Genomic DNA, 13,146 nt, shown 5'->3' with positions numbered 1-13,146 from the left:
GCCCCCATGATGTTTCTCCGTGCCCCGAGCACGCTTCAGAGTCCTCAGACTCTTCTCAGGCTCCGTATCAATACTTGACTGACGAGCCCAGTCCCCATGCCAGTAATTTTTCTAACACTAACGGACATGCTTCCGAACCTTTGGGTTCCCATGTTTCGCGTGAAGTTTCTCCGTCCCCAGCCACTACTGAGGGACGCTTAAGTGAGTCATCTGACTCTAGCTACTCCTCTACGCTCTCAGCTGTGCCTGAGCAGCGCGTAACTGAGCCACTAGGCTCATCAGAAGATACACAACTTGTTGCTCCGCAAGGGAGCACTTCAGAACGAAATGCGCCTCGACGGTCGAAACGGTTGCGTAAGAAACCGTCCAGGTTTAAGGACTTTGTGTCCTAAATTCTTCTTTTTTCACTTACTTGTTGAAGTCAGTGTGCCATACTTGTGCATTCTTGTGTATATGCTGTGCATCTATTCATTATATAAATGTTATCAGTTCTGCCACTTGGCACACTATGCTGTGAATTCTGTGTTGTATTTTATTTGTATCAGTGTCTTCAGCTAGAGTACGCTGTGTACTTTGCTTTTGTTCCCTTGTCGTGCCGGTTCCTTTTCACCAATTGGACGTTACAACAAAAGAGGAGGGGATGTTAAGGTGTCTACTGTTAAGGTTGTATACAGTGTAAGTGTCATTAATCACTGTATAAGGATTTAAAGCCCACATGTCCTTCTCATTCTAGGGGGGGATGATGTGGTATGTGAGTTCCAGTTTCGGTTTCATAAAAAGTATTTTTGCCCTTAGGGGGCGCCACCTTGTACATATATGCGCGGCACTGTATGAAATAAATCAGTTCCTGCTTGGCTACCGGCTGCTGCTGTTCTTCCTCCCGGCCGGCGCTCCGGGCGCCGTGCCCTTTGTTCTCCGGGCGTCGCGTTCGACGTCCGATACCACAACAGGATCCCGGAGGGCCTGGTGTAACTCGTCCTTTATGATGCTTGCAATGGAGCTCACCGTAGGTAGGGGTGGTGCGGCAGCCTTTTGCAGCTCCTCGCGTACTACAGAGCGAATGAGTTCTCGCAGATACTCGGTGTTGCTCCCGAGAGCCGTGAAAACCTGAGCATCGGACGTACTGTTGACTTGCCGCTCGTACAGGGTGGACCGATGCTGAAGCATCTTTTCCATTGTGACGGCCTCGGATAAGAACTCGGCGACCGTCTTCGGAGGGCTCCGTACAAGACCAGCGAAAAGCTGCTCCTTGACTCCTCGCATCAGATGCCGCAACTTCTTCTCCTCCGCCATTCTTGGATCAGCTCGTCTGAACAGGCGCGTCATATCTTCGACATAGGCCGTCACAGTTTCGTTGGGCATCTGGATGCGGGCCTGTATCGCTCGTTCCGCTCGCTCGTGGCGATCAGCACTGGTGTAAGTGTCTAGCAGCCGACGGCAGAATTCGCGCCACGACGTCAGCTGTTCCTCGCGGTTCTGGTACCACGTACGTGCTCCGTCCTCCAAGTAGAAGTACACACGTCGTAGTTTCGCTGCGTCGTCCCATTCGTTCAAGGCAGCCACGCGCTCGAAGTCGACCAACCAGTCTTCGACGTCTTCGAGCACGGTGCCATGGAATGGCGTCGGAACTTGTGGGCTCTCAAGTGTGTAGCGATTCACCATCGTGCTTTCCGTACCGCTTGGGGTGGTTTGAACGGAAGTGCTGGTCATACCGCTCGAAGTGGTACGCACCGTAACGTCCGCTTCGGCTTCGGGAGGCAATCCCCTGATCCTGCGGCTGGCCCGATGCACGGGAGTGTTGACTGGCACTGGGCTTGTGGTGCGACTTCCAGGAGGGGTCTGCAACATTCGTGAGGGCTACCCCGCACCTCCACCACTTGTCACGTCGCTTCAGAGGTCCACGCAGGGTTTATTTAACGTACAGTAACAGGGCTCTTGCCAGGCGCGTCGGTTGAGCTTGTTCGCCAAAAGGGACAGCGCGCGCACTTCTTCCTTTCGTGGCCTGTGCCTCTGCCTTTGCGTATAACCCACTACTACAGGTGGCAATATGATGGCCGTTAATGCCGTAAGCTGTTTATGATTCCGTTACCTTCTTGTCTATGCTGTCTTCCACGGTAATCATGTTTATTTATTTTGAGCGTGGTTGTTGCGTGTTGCAGCGCACTACTGCGCCTTACAGTGTGCTTCGCATTATATACAGACTAGGCCTTCATATTGTACACTGGCGTTTCTTTTAAAGGCTACGAAGCTGCCTTGTGCATGAGGTGGCCTGGTTCTCCTCAAGCTGCTACTGGCAGCTTGTTTCAAAGACGATAGTCTTTCTTGGGGAACTTAAACGCAGAAATTTTGGTCTGTCTCTCTGTCTGTCACACGATTGAGCCACCCGGCCAAAGTTTAAGCACTTGCTGAACGCCCAGCCACCTTGAACTGGTAGCTGCGTTCATACTCGTGAACACTGTCGATCAAAAAGCAAATATTACGCATATCTGAGGCGCAGCATCAATACATACGTATTAGGTGGTGTGTCCCTTTACTATAAAGTACATAGATACGTAATTCTAAAGACCCCACGGTAATCATGGTAGACATGCGAGGGATTATTGGTCAGCTGCCAGCTAGTAAAAAGATCACGTGCTACGTGACGCCAGAAAGGCAGAAAAAGAGTGTTCCACACTCGCCGCCATGGCTGCGACTGGCGCTGACTAACACTCCAAGGTTTAAATGCACATATATACCCCATAAAGTGGACGGGAGGATGACCGCCGCCGTAGCTCAGTGGTAGAGCATCGGACGCGTTATTCGAAGGTCGCAGGTTCGGTCCCTGCCGGCGGCAGGTTATCTTTTCGTCCACTTTACTTTCTTCACATTTATATTCTAAATACTACAGATAACACCCCCTATACTTTCCTTGGCGTTATTGTCTGTTAGTCCTCATTAAAGACTCTAGTGTTTCTTAGGCTGCGCCGAAAATGCTAATGTTTCTTAGGTTGCGCTGAAAAGGCACAGAAACTGCCGGCAGAAAACAAAAAAAAAACGGCCGGCAGAAGACTATCGTCTTTCGACGACGTTTGCAGCGAAGCACGCAGATACGTGGCCAATTTTTTCTTACCGTCCTTCCTCGCAACCTTGTTGCCGAAAAAACTCACAGGGTCCCTTATGCAATCAGATAAGACGACTTGGTGGCGAAAGCCATCTTCTTTTTTTTTTCTCAGTCGGTGTACTGATTCCCCCCACTCCCTTCGAAAGATTGCTGCACCCAACGCGGTTTTACACTGCCTCCGTCATCGGCCTACCTTTGACCAGGGAACGCTGTCATGTCATATGATGACGTCATCATGTCACGTCACATGATGACGCCATCACGTGATGACGATATTTCGCATCATTCGTGTTGCATTATTCGTGTTTGTCGCGTTTAATGAGGTACCTAAGGCTTTTGCCTAATAAATTCAATTCAATCCGATTTAAAGCTTCTTCGTTAACTGACGAGCTTCCGCTCCATATGTTGGTACATCTAGCACAGAGTGACCGCGCATTTTCTTTTTCAAGTATAGCGGTGAGCTGCCGGTCATAACTTGACAATGCGTGACGTGCGTGTTTAATCACATTAATAACTATTATGTAATGTCATTTCTCACGGTCAGGGCCTCATGTGAGTAAGTGACCTCTATAAATGTACCCTTGCCAAATTCTATAGACGTTTACTGTTTACTGCTATAACCCAACAAAAAAATATAAGCACGGCCCACAGACACCACCCTCCCACACAAAATTAACACGTATAGATGCTCCAACCAATCACGCTGGCTCATTTTCGTGACGTCTAACACTTCCACCGCTTGAAGATAGCAGATTTTCGTTTGTGCCGCCGGTTTCTAGATAAAAACTTGAGCGTCCCGACAAATTTTATGAAATGACATCAGTACTCAGCAAAAAAATATTGTTTTAGTCAGAAACGATGAAAATTTATTGTGTTTTTTTTCAATGTGCCAAATATATGGATTAGCAGAGAGAAAGTACTTTTGCTTCAAACAAAAAACGCAACTGATACTACTTTGTAAAACGAATGTCATTACATCATTATCAGAATCAGTTTCCCAAACTGATTCTGATACTGGTGGCTGAAAAGCAGGCGAACCGCAGTTTCGTAGGCGGAGCTGATATTTATTCTCAGCTTGTTACCCACATAGTTCTCTTGGCAAGCAGTTGAGCGCTACTTTTGACTGACGTACATTATTATTCAGCTATAATCTTCAGCCGTTATTATACTACTATAGTTTGGCGGTTAAGGTCGTAAATCATTTGTCGCAAAATATTTGCCAGCGCTGTTGAACAGGAACAATGTCATGTGCAAACAGCAGATTGCTCAGATAGCCAGCGATGATATTAACTCTTAATCACTTGCAATCTAATAGTCTGAATACTTCTTCTTGGCTTGTATTAAATAGCATTGGAGTGGTTGCGTCTCCTTGCCTGTGCCTATTTCTTGATACGCATTTTCCTGTTATTATTATGTGAGGTTAATGTAGGGGTCTTCACAGGTGATTACGAAGCTTGTCGCATCGGTTTTCGGTACTTCAATACTGAGAAATGCTTCTGTGACAGCTGGTGTATCTAATGCATCAAGTAAATGTTCGCAATCTATGAAAGCCGTATAAAGACGTTGTGAGTGAGTGAGTGAGTGAGTGAGTGAGTGAGTGAGTGAGTGAGTGAGTGAGTGAGTGAGTGAGTGAGTGAGTGAGTGAGTGAGTGAGTGAGTGAGTGAGTGAGTGAGTGAGTGAGTGAGTGTGAGTGAGTGAGTGAGTGAGTGAGTGAGTGAGTGAGTGAGTGAGTGAGTGAGTGAGTGAGTGAGTGAGTTGGAAATTTATTTTGAGAAAACGGATATTAGATTACTAATCTTATTATTTGATATTCATACGTAAATACACAAAGACATAGAGGAGATAGGGAGCGAACAGGCTGATAACTGCTACCTAGAGGGACGCAAAACCTGCCTACTCTTTCGGGCAGGGGGGAGTCGATAGAGGAAATGAAGACAGGAGGAAATAAAATAGGTGACGTTGTTAAGCAACCGTGATTCGTTGGATCTTAGTGGCTTCTACAGCTGGTATAATGACTCTGGCTTGGGCGACAGGACCGAAGCAATTACAGCGAGATCACCTTTCACAGCTCAGTAATACTTATTTCTCTGATAGACATGATTCAGACTACTATGTATAAAAGCTGTATTCACACGACGGACCAAATCGCCATTCAAGCCCGCGGGTTGCGCACTACGTCACCATACGTCATCCCTTCCCGCGGTCCCGCTTCGGTCGGAGCGATCTGTGAAGGACGGAAGCCCAAATCACAGTTGGGATCCCCGGGAAGAAATGCTGAAATCCTCCTTTGTAGCGTGAATTCTCCCCTCTCGTGTGAATGCTGGCTGCGGAACGATCCGAATGACGTGACACGTCACGTGACTTGTTCGTCCGCGATCACTTCCACCGTGTGAATACAGCTGAACAACTATCGTGACGTTCAAATCTGTGTTTAGAAAAAATGGGAATTATAGAGAGCATTATAAGTAGTCCACTTGGAAATAATGGTAACCTGTCCCTGATGCCGGTTAGATTGAAGACGAAGAGAATTACTACTGCGCGTTTAGAACAAAAAAGGGACGGTTTTAGATTATAGTTCACTCTGCTATGGGAAAGATGTATGCAGTTGTCCCTCAAAAAAAGGATGTGCAATAGATCCCTCGAAACCCCAAAAAGTCAATATTTTGTGAGAAACACTCAAAAGTTACAAAAACAGGCCAACTCACGCAGCTATGCCCATCTGGCTGTTAACAGCTTTTCTCTGCACTTGATGACACCACTAAAGATTTGTTAGGTCGTGTGACAACAAATTAACTACAAATGTTCGTTACCTATGAATTCAACATAACTCTTTTATTTAATTACATAGTTTGCATCCTTCCATCCATCCATCCATCCGTAGAAACAGCACGGTCCTACGTTGTGATACCCTAAAAATCGGTCTTCTTTTTTTCTTTCTTTTTGGTCAGCCTAGTCTGCTTACAGGATGCAGGAATGAAAGTTTCTTGAGCTCGCCGGCTTGCTTCTACCAGGGCGCATGAAAAAGCGTCTGCGCCCGTAGGTGCGCGAAATGGTAAGTGAAACGCACACGTTTTAGATTTGGACGTATTCCGATTCCGAAGGACGTCGCACGGGTGGGTAAGGAGAATAAGCCTATTCCTCTGTATTCTATTGTCATGATATTTAATACTCGTCGTTATAAATAATTACACAGTGCTGCTTTGTTGGCATTTTTCTGTGCTTATCGCCATGTAATTTTTTAACAGGAGGCCCCTTTCAGCCATGTGTTACGAGACATCCTTCTGTATATCGAGAACAGACTGGAGAGACACCCAGGCGTTCTAGAAGGAAACCTCGCGCGTTTCTCCCGTCCAGCCGCGTGGATATGTGCGCCTCCATGTGTACATTTAATTTTGAAGAAAGAATAGATAGATAGATAGATAGATAGATAGATAGATAGATAGATAGATAGATAGATAGATAGATAGATAGATAGATAGATAGATAGATAGATAGATAGATAGATAGATAGATAGATAGATAGATAGATAGATAGATAGATTAAGCGACTGATTGATTGATTGATTGATTGATTGATTGATTGATTGATTGATTGATTGATTGATTGATTGATTGATTGATTGATTGATTGATTGATGGATCGAAGAATACAAACACAATGTAGAAACACGAGCCTTCGTTACCTAGCTCCACGGTGCAAGGGGCCAATCCTTGTTTCTGCCTTGCCTCTCCCACTCTCAGCAGAGGAGAGAGAGGGCGAGCGAGAGAGGGGGGGGGGAGGGGGGGGACGCGGCGACGCGTTCCTACAGGACAGTGTTGAAAGAGACGAAAAAACGTTTGTGTTTATTGGGCGGTACCATCTCGCTATTGTTGTTATGACGACTCGTCCGTGGTTCGCGGTGCCATTACTATTAGTGCTGCACTCTCGCGTACGCTCGTTCCACCTCTACCTTAACCACTTTTTTTTTCTTCTTTTTTTTCTTTTCTTTTCATCTTTTGTAAGCACGTACGAGCGCCACACCGCCTTTGTCGTGTCGACTATTATAACCCATAACGTTGCTTCCTGCTTGATTCCGTGCTCGACTATAGCTTTGTTTTTGTAGATACTATATGCTGAAGCTGTGCGCCCTGTCCCTCCATAACCAACCGCAACGCCTGCGCTTGCCTGTACGTGGGTGTGATGATTGACTAGGTCGATTGCTGGTGGCTCGGGCTTCGCAGAAGTGCACGCCATCAGTGGACGAGGCGACTTTCCTTTCTTCTTTCGTTAATTTCGGCCTTTGTTGTCGAAGGCAAGCGATGCTGCGCTTTACCTTATGAAGCCAGGGCTTACAAGGTTCAGTTAAGCAGCTAGTTATACGGAGCACTAGCCACGTGTGCGTCTCTGAATATCTGCCTCAATAATGCGTACTGTTATGCTTCGAAACGCCAGACAGGACGTGTTTGCGATGAGGGCTTTGAAAACACGGTACTGCGTGTATTTTTAACGCGAAAGTGTTTAATGCCGGCGTCCACCAAGACTTTCATAACGCATTTATGTCACGGAAATACGCCAGCAAAATGAACGTCATCAGATGGCAAAGAAAAAAGAAAACTATAAGAAAAAGTTCCGTTCACGGGAGTCGAACCCGTGACCTCTCGGTCCACTACGATGGCTGGCGCGCGTTTAGCCCACTGAGCTACCACCAATTTTTTTTCTCTATTTCCAGGCATTAGGAAACAGTTACCCAACGCAGCGCTTTTAGCATGCGGTTGAGATTAAACTTCCATTCTCACCAGAGCATCCATCAACACCAACACTTCTTCGTCATATTCCAATTTTCAAAGCACTTGGTGAGCTACCGCCAAACACATAACGGAGGCTACATCAACACGCCTTTTATCTTTGAAACTTTCCTTTCACAGTGTTATTGAATAGATGGATGCTATGAGCGTTCCCTTTATAACGGTGCGTTGACATGTGTGCCATCAGGCTCGAAAAAAAAAAAAAACGCGCCGTTGCTACAACCGTCCCATTCGGCGCGTTTCCAATAGAAAGTTATTTTTTCCTTTCATTTTTTAAAATCTTTAATTTTACTTGGCAACCAACCACGATTTCTGCGCGTCTAACGGCTTTCATGGACCAACGATCTCGAAGGCGGTGCAGCCAGACCGGTGCAGCCAGACCGTGATCGAGGTTAAACCAGCCTGTGTTACGGTATAGGACTAATAATACAATTGTTCGGGTTTAATGTCCCAAAACCACGATATGATTATGATCGACGCCGTAGTGGGGGGCTCCGGAAATTTCAACCACCTGAGGTTCTCTAACGTGTACCTAAATCTAAGGACACGGTCCTCAAGCATTCTCGCCTCCATCGAAAATGCGACCGCCGCGGCCGGGACTCGATTCCGCGACCTGCGGGTCAGCAGTCAACCACCATAACCACTAGACCACTGTGGCGGATCTTGCCGGCACCATTGTACAGTGTGCATACCCTGTACTTTCAGTTTTCATTTCCTGGGCTCAAGTTCGCCTAACAGAGAGTTCCGCATTTACCAGTCTTACTGCAGCCTTCAACTGCGTGTCACTATAGTCGTGCCATAGCCGTAACAGGTCTGCAGAATGTATAAATAAGAAAAAATGGAGATATTGTAGGGGACTCCGATTAATTTTGTCCACCTCAGATTCGCTGAAGCCCCCTGAATCTGAGTGCACAGAAGTTTTTTTTCTTCTTTTATTTTAATTTCGCCCCCATCGATATGTGGCGCGTGAAACTCCAGAATGAAATTCAGTTCAAACGAACGCTAAGCACAGCGGAGGATCGGTGGCGCACGCTCGCAGAATGTCACGGAGGGCAATTTGCGTTTTGCGCAAGCAAGCTCAGTAATGACGTATCACTCAAAACAAAACGACAAAGCAAATAAGACGAAGACTAAGTTCTCGGAATCAAGCTTCCATCATGTCGTCAGGACGTTTACGAACGCCAAGAAGCAGTGAGACGCCGCTTCCGCTTCGAATAAAAAAAACAAAAAATAAATCCAGGCGCGAGATACGCAAATGCTGCGCTATAGTAGTCTCAGAAAGGCTACAAGTGACGTAAACAGTGTCTGGAAATTAGTCATCCACTCAAACAGTTGCTGACGAAGAAGAAATCACTGAAGTTGCAGACAGGTCAGTTGGGGGCGGTGCGTACGAAAGACGAAGACCGACCAATCAGGTTTCGTGAATAGCTTACTCGTCACTATGCCTTTTTTTTTTTAAATCATCCGGTTGTTTCTTTTTTGCTTGCTTACGAGGTAACAGAGCGATAGACAGACCTGCCACCGAGAACACATCAACCGCGAAGCATTTTTGTAGCTCTCCACTGCTAGACGTCCGTCATTCATTTTCATTAACTATTAACAGGAAGAGAAACTTCGTAACGATGCTTCGTCGTTAGCGCCTCGTTATGCAGCGCGTATGCAGCGATTTTTTTTTGCATGGGCCTAACATGGCGACAAGCTACTTTTCTTTCTTTTTTTTTCTTTCTTTATTAGTTTATTTAGAACAACAGTGAATTGTCCAAGGGGACACGGCTAAAGGCAAACATTGCCTGACTGGGCCGTGCCACCCATACAGCAGCAGCAGCCGCGGAAAGACGACATTTTGGAACATAAAAGCATACATAAAAATCAATCATTACATTTGTTCACACATATGAAATGCACAATTCATCAAAATCAAATGCAATAATCGAAATGTGAAAAAAAAACCGCATCAATGTTATCAGTTTGACAGGTACTTAGCACTAAAAGGTAGAAACCCAAACATAACAGATGATGCACGTGTAACACTCGAGCAAAAAGTGATCGGCAACGAAGAACAACCTGATGGGGGAATATTCGTGTGCTTAGATTTAGGAGCCCGTTAAAAAACCCCAGGTGGCCGAAATTAATCCGGAGTGTATACGCCACTACGGTGCGCCTCACAATAATATCGTGGACCTGGCACTTCAAATCCCAGAAAGTATTGGTATTCGGGCGAAAGCCTTACATTGACGAGGGTAGCGATGTTGGCTCGTTGGTCTGTCGTGGTTCTTGGATGTGGGCGCGAAAAGGCAAACGCCAGTGTGTGCGTCTTTCTTCCCTTCGTCCTTGTCTTTTGGCGCCCACATCCAAGAACCTTACATTGCACATTGGAATGGTTGAGAAGGTGTTGGTGAATTTCAGTGTCGTGCCTTTTAGTCTGCACTTGATGTACTATGTATGATTCCCACTCCTCCAATCGCCTCAACGGGCCTGTAGTATGTATGTATGTATGTATGTATGTATGTATGTATGTATGTATGTATGTATGTATGTATGTATGTATGTATGTATGTATGTATGTATGTATGTATGTATGTATGTATGTATGTATGTATGTATGTATTTATAAATAAATAAATAAATAAATAAACATGACTGATGAATAAAAAAAAATCCGGCGTCTGGCGTCGACCGGAAGCGGCGTGAACACGAACGGTAGCAAAAGTCACATGACGCTGAGAGCATGACGTAAATAGTGATGGCGTGTTCTGACGTCATTGATGACATCATTAATGTGGGCCGATCCCGGGGAGAAACACCGGTTGAGATTCATATGAACGGAAGGGGAGGGGTGGGGTGGACAGTTCAGTTGCCTGAGAACGTCAAATTTGATGTCTCATGAGAGCATGCTATTTCGCTTGTACGAAGCTTTCGCAAATGTACGCAGAGTGCGCTCGGACACTGTACAGCTCACCGGAGAAGAACCTCTCGCGCGTCACTCGCGACGCGCTCGACTGACCTTTCTAAGGCTTAGGAGACGCCGACGACAACGAACGTCGTCGTCGTCGCGCACAGCAGGCGCAGCGGCGGCGGCGTTAAAGGATTGGAACGCTAACGACGAGGAGCGGCCACGCCAAGGCTCGTCGACCCTAACGGGCGCGCATATGCGGCCGTGCAAGAGCGGCCCGAAAGTGGTCCACGCGCGCCGAGTCCTCGGCCGCATCGACGCGAATGCCCTCCTGGCCTCTCTCTCTCTCTCACTCTCTCTCTTTCTCCTCCTTACATACGAAGGAAGTAGTGCGCATAGTGAGTCTATTGTCAGCCTCCCCAATAGCCTCTCCACTCACTGCTGATGGTGCGTCTCCCGCTCTTTCTGCTTTTGCGGCTGTTGTGTTGTTCTCACGCGAATGCGTCTGGCTGTTTGTTTGCGAGGCAGTCTATTTCCGCTTCGCTTGTTGTCTCGCTGTCCCGCGGCCACGACGGGACCGTGCGTGCATTTGGAGACAAGTACAGTGCCCCTCTCCACTCTACACACACACACACACACACACACACACACACACACACACACACACACACACACACACACACACACACACACACACACACACACACACACACACACACACACACACACACACACACACACACACACACACACACACACACACACACACACACACACACAAAGGAGATAATGAATAAAGAATACTGCCAGCTACCAGGTAAGCGCCGGTGTGTTAACTTTGCTGGCGATCACACCTGTGCATAGTCGAAAGTCTGTAGGCGCGTAGTTATAATTGCTGAATTTTTACGCGTCATAATCACGATATTGTAGGGATTTATTATGAGCTTATTCCTCGCCTGTACATTATTGTTCTCATCATCATCCGTTTCTCTACCCACCTTCGTCGTCGCGCGGTTGTTGTTTATCATCATCACCAGGGCCGTGGCGTTTTTTCGCTCCCGAGTTCGTGACCAAATAAACGTCGTTCCAACCGAGATGTCATAATATGATTATCTAAGGTACACTGAATAGCCCCGCCACGGTGGTCTAGTGGTTATGGCGCTCGACTGCTGACCCGAAGGTCGCGGGATCGAATCCCGGCCGCGGCGGCTGCATTTTCGATGGAGGCGAAAATGTCTGAGGCCCGTGTACTTAGATTTAGGTGCACGTTAAAGAACCCCAGGTGGTCGAAATTTCCGGAGCCCTCCACTACGGCGTCTCTCATAATCATAGCGTGGTTTTGGGACGTTAAACCCCAGATATTATTATTTAAGGTACACTGAATAGTGGGGCCACAGACTACGGATTAATTTCGACCATGCACATTTCATGAACGTACGCGCAAGTCAAAGCACAAATGTGCTCTCGAGCGTCGCTCTCATCGAATGCAGCTGCCGTGGTCGCGAATTGACCCCGATTCTTCCAGCTCAGTAGCGCGACACCGTATACCGGCTAAGCTATACCGCGGGGAATCTCTGCGGGCCAGGCACTGCTGCGGGCGCATGAACTGAAATATGACGTAAGCGTTTGCCGATTCTATAGCCTTGGTTTCGCTTCGTATACCAGGTAGACAGATGATTAGAGAGAGGCTTCCCTTATTGTATATGGAAGACGGCAGATATCACTGTGCTTCTCAAATAAACGAGAGGGAGATGTGACTGTACTCTTCCTGGTTCCCGTATGGACCATCTATACTTTCTCCACCAATGCCCCGACTTCCTCTTGCTCATTTCCTGCGCTTTGAGCCAAACGCTGGCAAAGAGTGTATAAAACCAATCATTTTCATGACCAATCATGTGCGTTGCTAACCTTTATGTATTTCTCTATTGGACCAGCTACTAGCCACGTAGGCTATTGGTCCAAACATTGTGTACGCATTTTTTGTGTACACGTCTTAACAAACTCATATTGATTTGATTTGATTTCAAAGAGTACCCTGCAGAATGGAAGGTGGTCTGTTCATGGTGTAGGCACGAAAGATACGCTATGAGAACGCACAGCCGTCGTGAACTACGTAATCCGCAATCGACAGTGAATTAATGCAATAATAGCGGCAAGCACCACGAAACAGTCGACCACGTGTCTTATTCTACTACGACGAGAGACAGCACATTTTAACGCGAAAGCGCTATTTTTGCTTGGTTGGTAAAATAGCGCACCCGGCCGGCGTCCTCAAAAGCAGCGTCCAGAAAACACGTGACCTTTCCTAACTGACGCCAGCGCCAACTACCACCGAAGCAACCATGTGCTGCGGCGGAATGGAAGTGG

At 46.9% G+C, this 13,146-nt stretch overlaps 1 protein-coding gene and 1 long non-coding RNA gene across 2 annotated transcripts in view; one reads left to right on the top strand and one right to left on the bottom strand.

Annotated features, from left to right (window-relative positions):
- The window catches only part of LOC119371838 (forkhead box protein P2), a 476,643-nt gene that overhangs the window by 242,907 nt on the left and 220,590 nt on the right, over nucleotides 1-13,146 (bottom strand). The gene's annotated exons all lie outside the window — the stretch shown is intronic.
- Nucleotides 11,932-13,146, top strand: part of LOC125760008 (uncharacterized) — a 230,353-nt gene continuing 229,138 nt past the window's right edge. The window contains exon 1 of the long non-coding RNA XR_007417670.1: nucleotides 11,932-12,061. This is a non-coding gene — a long non-coding RNA (uncharacterized LOC125760008). The remainder of the gene's footprint in view (nucleotides 12,062-13,146) is intronic.

This window comes from Rhipicephalus sanguineus, chromosome 10 (assembly GCF_013339695.2).
Source record: "Rhipicephalus sanguineus isolate Rsan-2018 chromosome 10, BIME_Rsan_1.4, whole genome shotgun sequence".
Lineage (NCBI taxonomy): Eukaryota > Metazoa > Arthropoda > Arachnida > Ixodida > Ixodidae > Rhipicephalus > Rhipicephalus sanguineus.
Note: the sequence above shows the minus strand (reverse complement) of the source record. Positions and strands in the feature narration are given on the sequence as shown.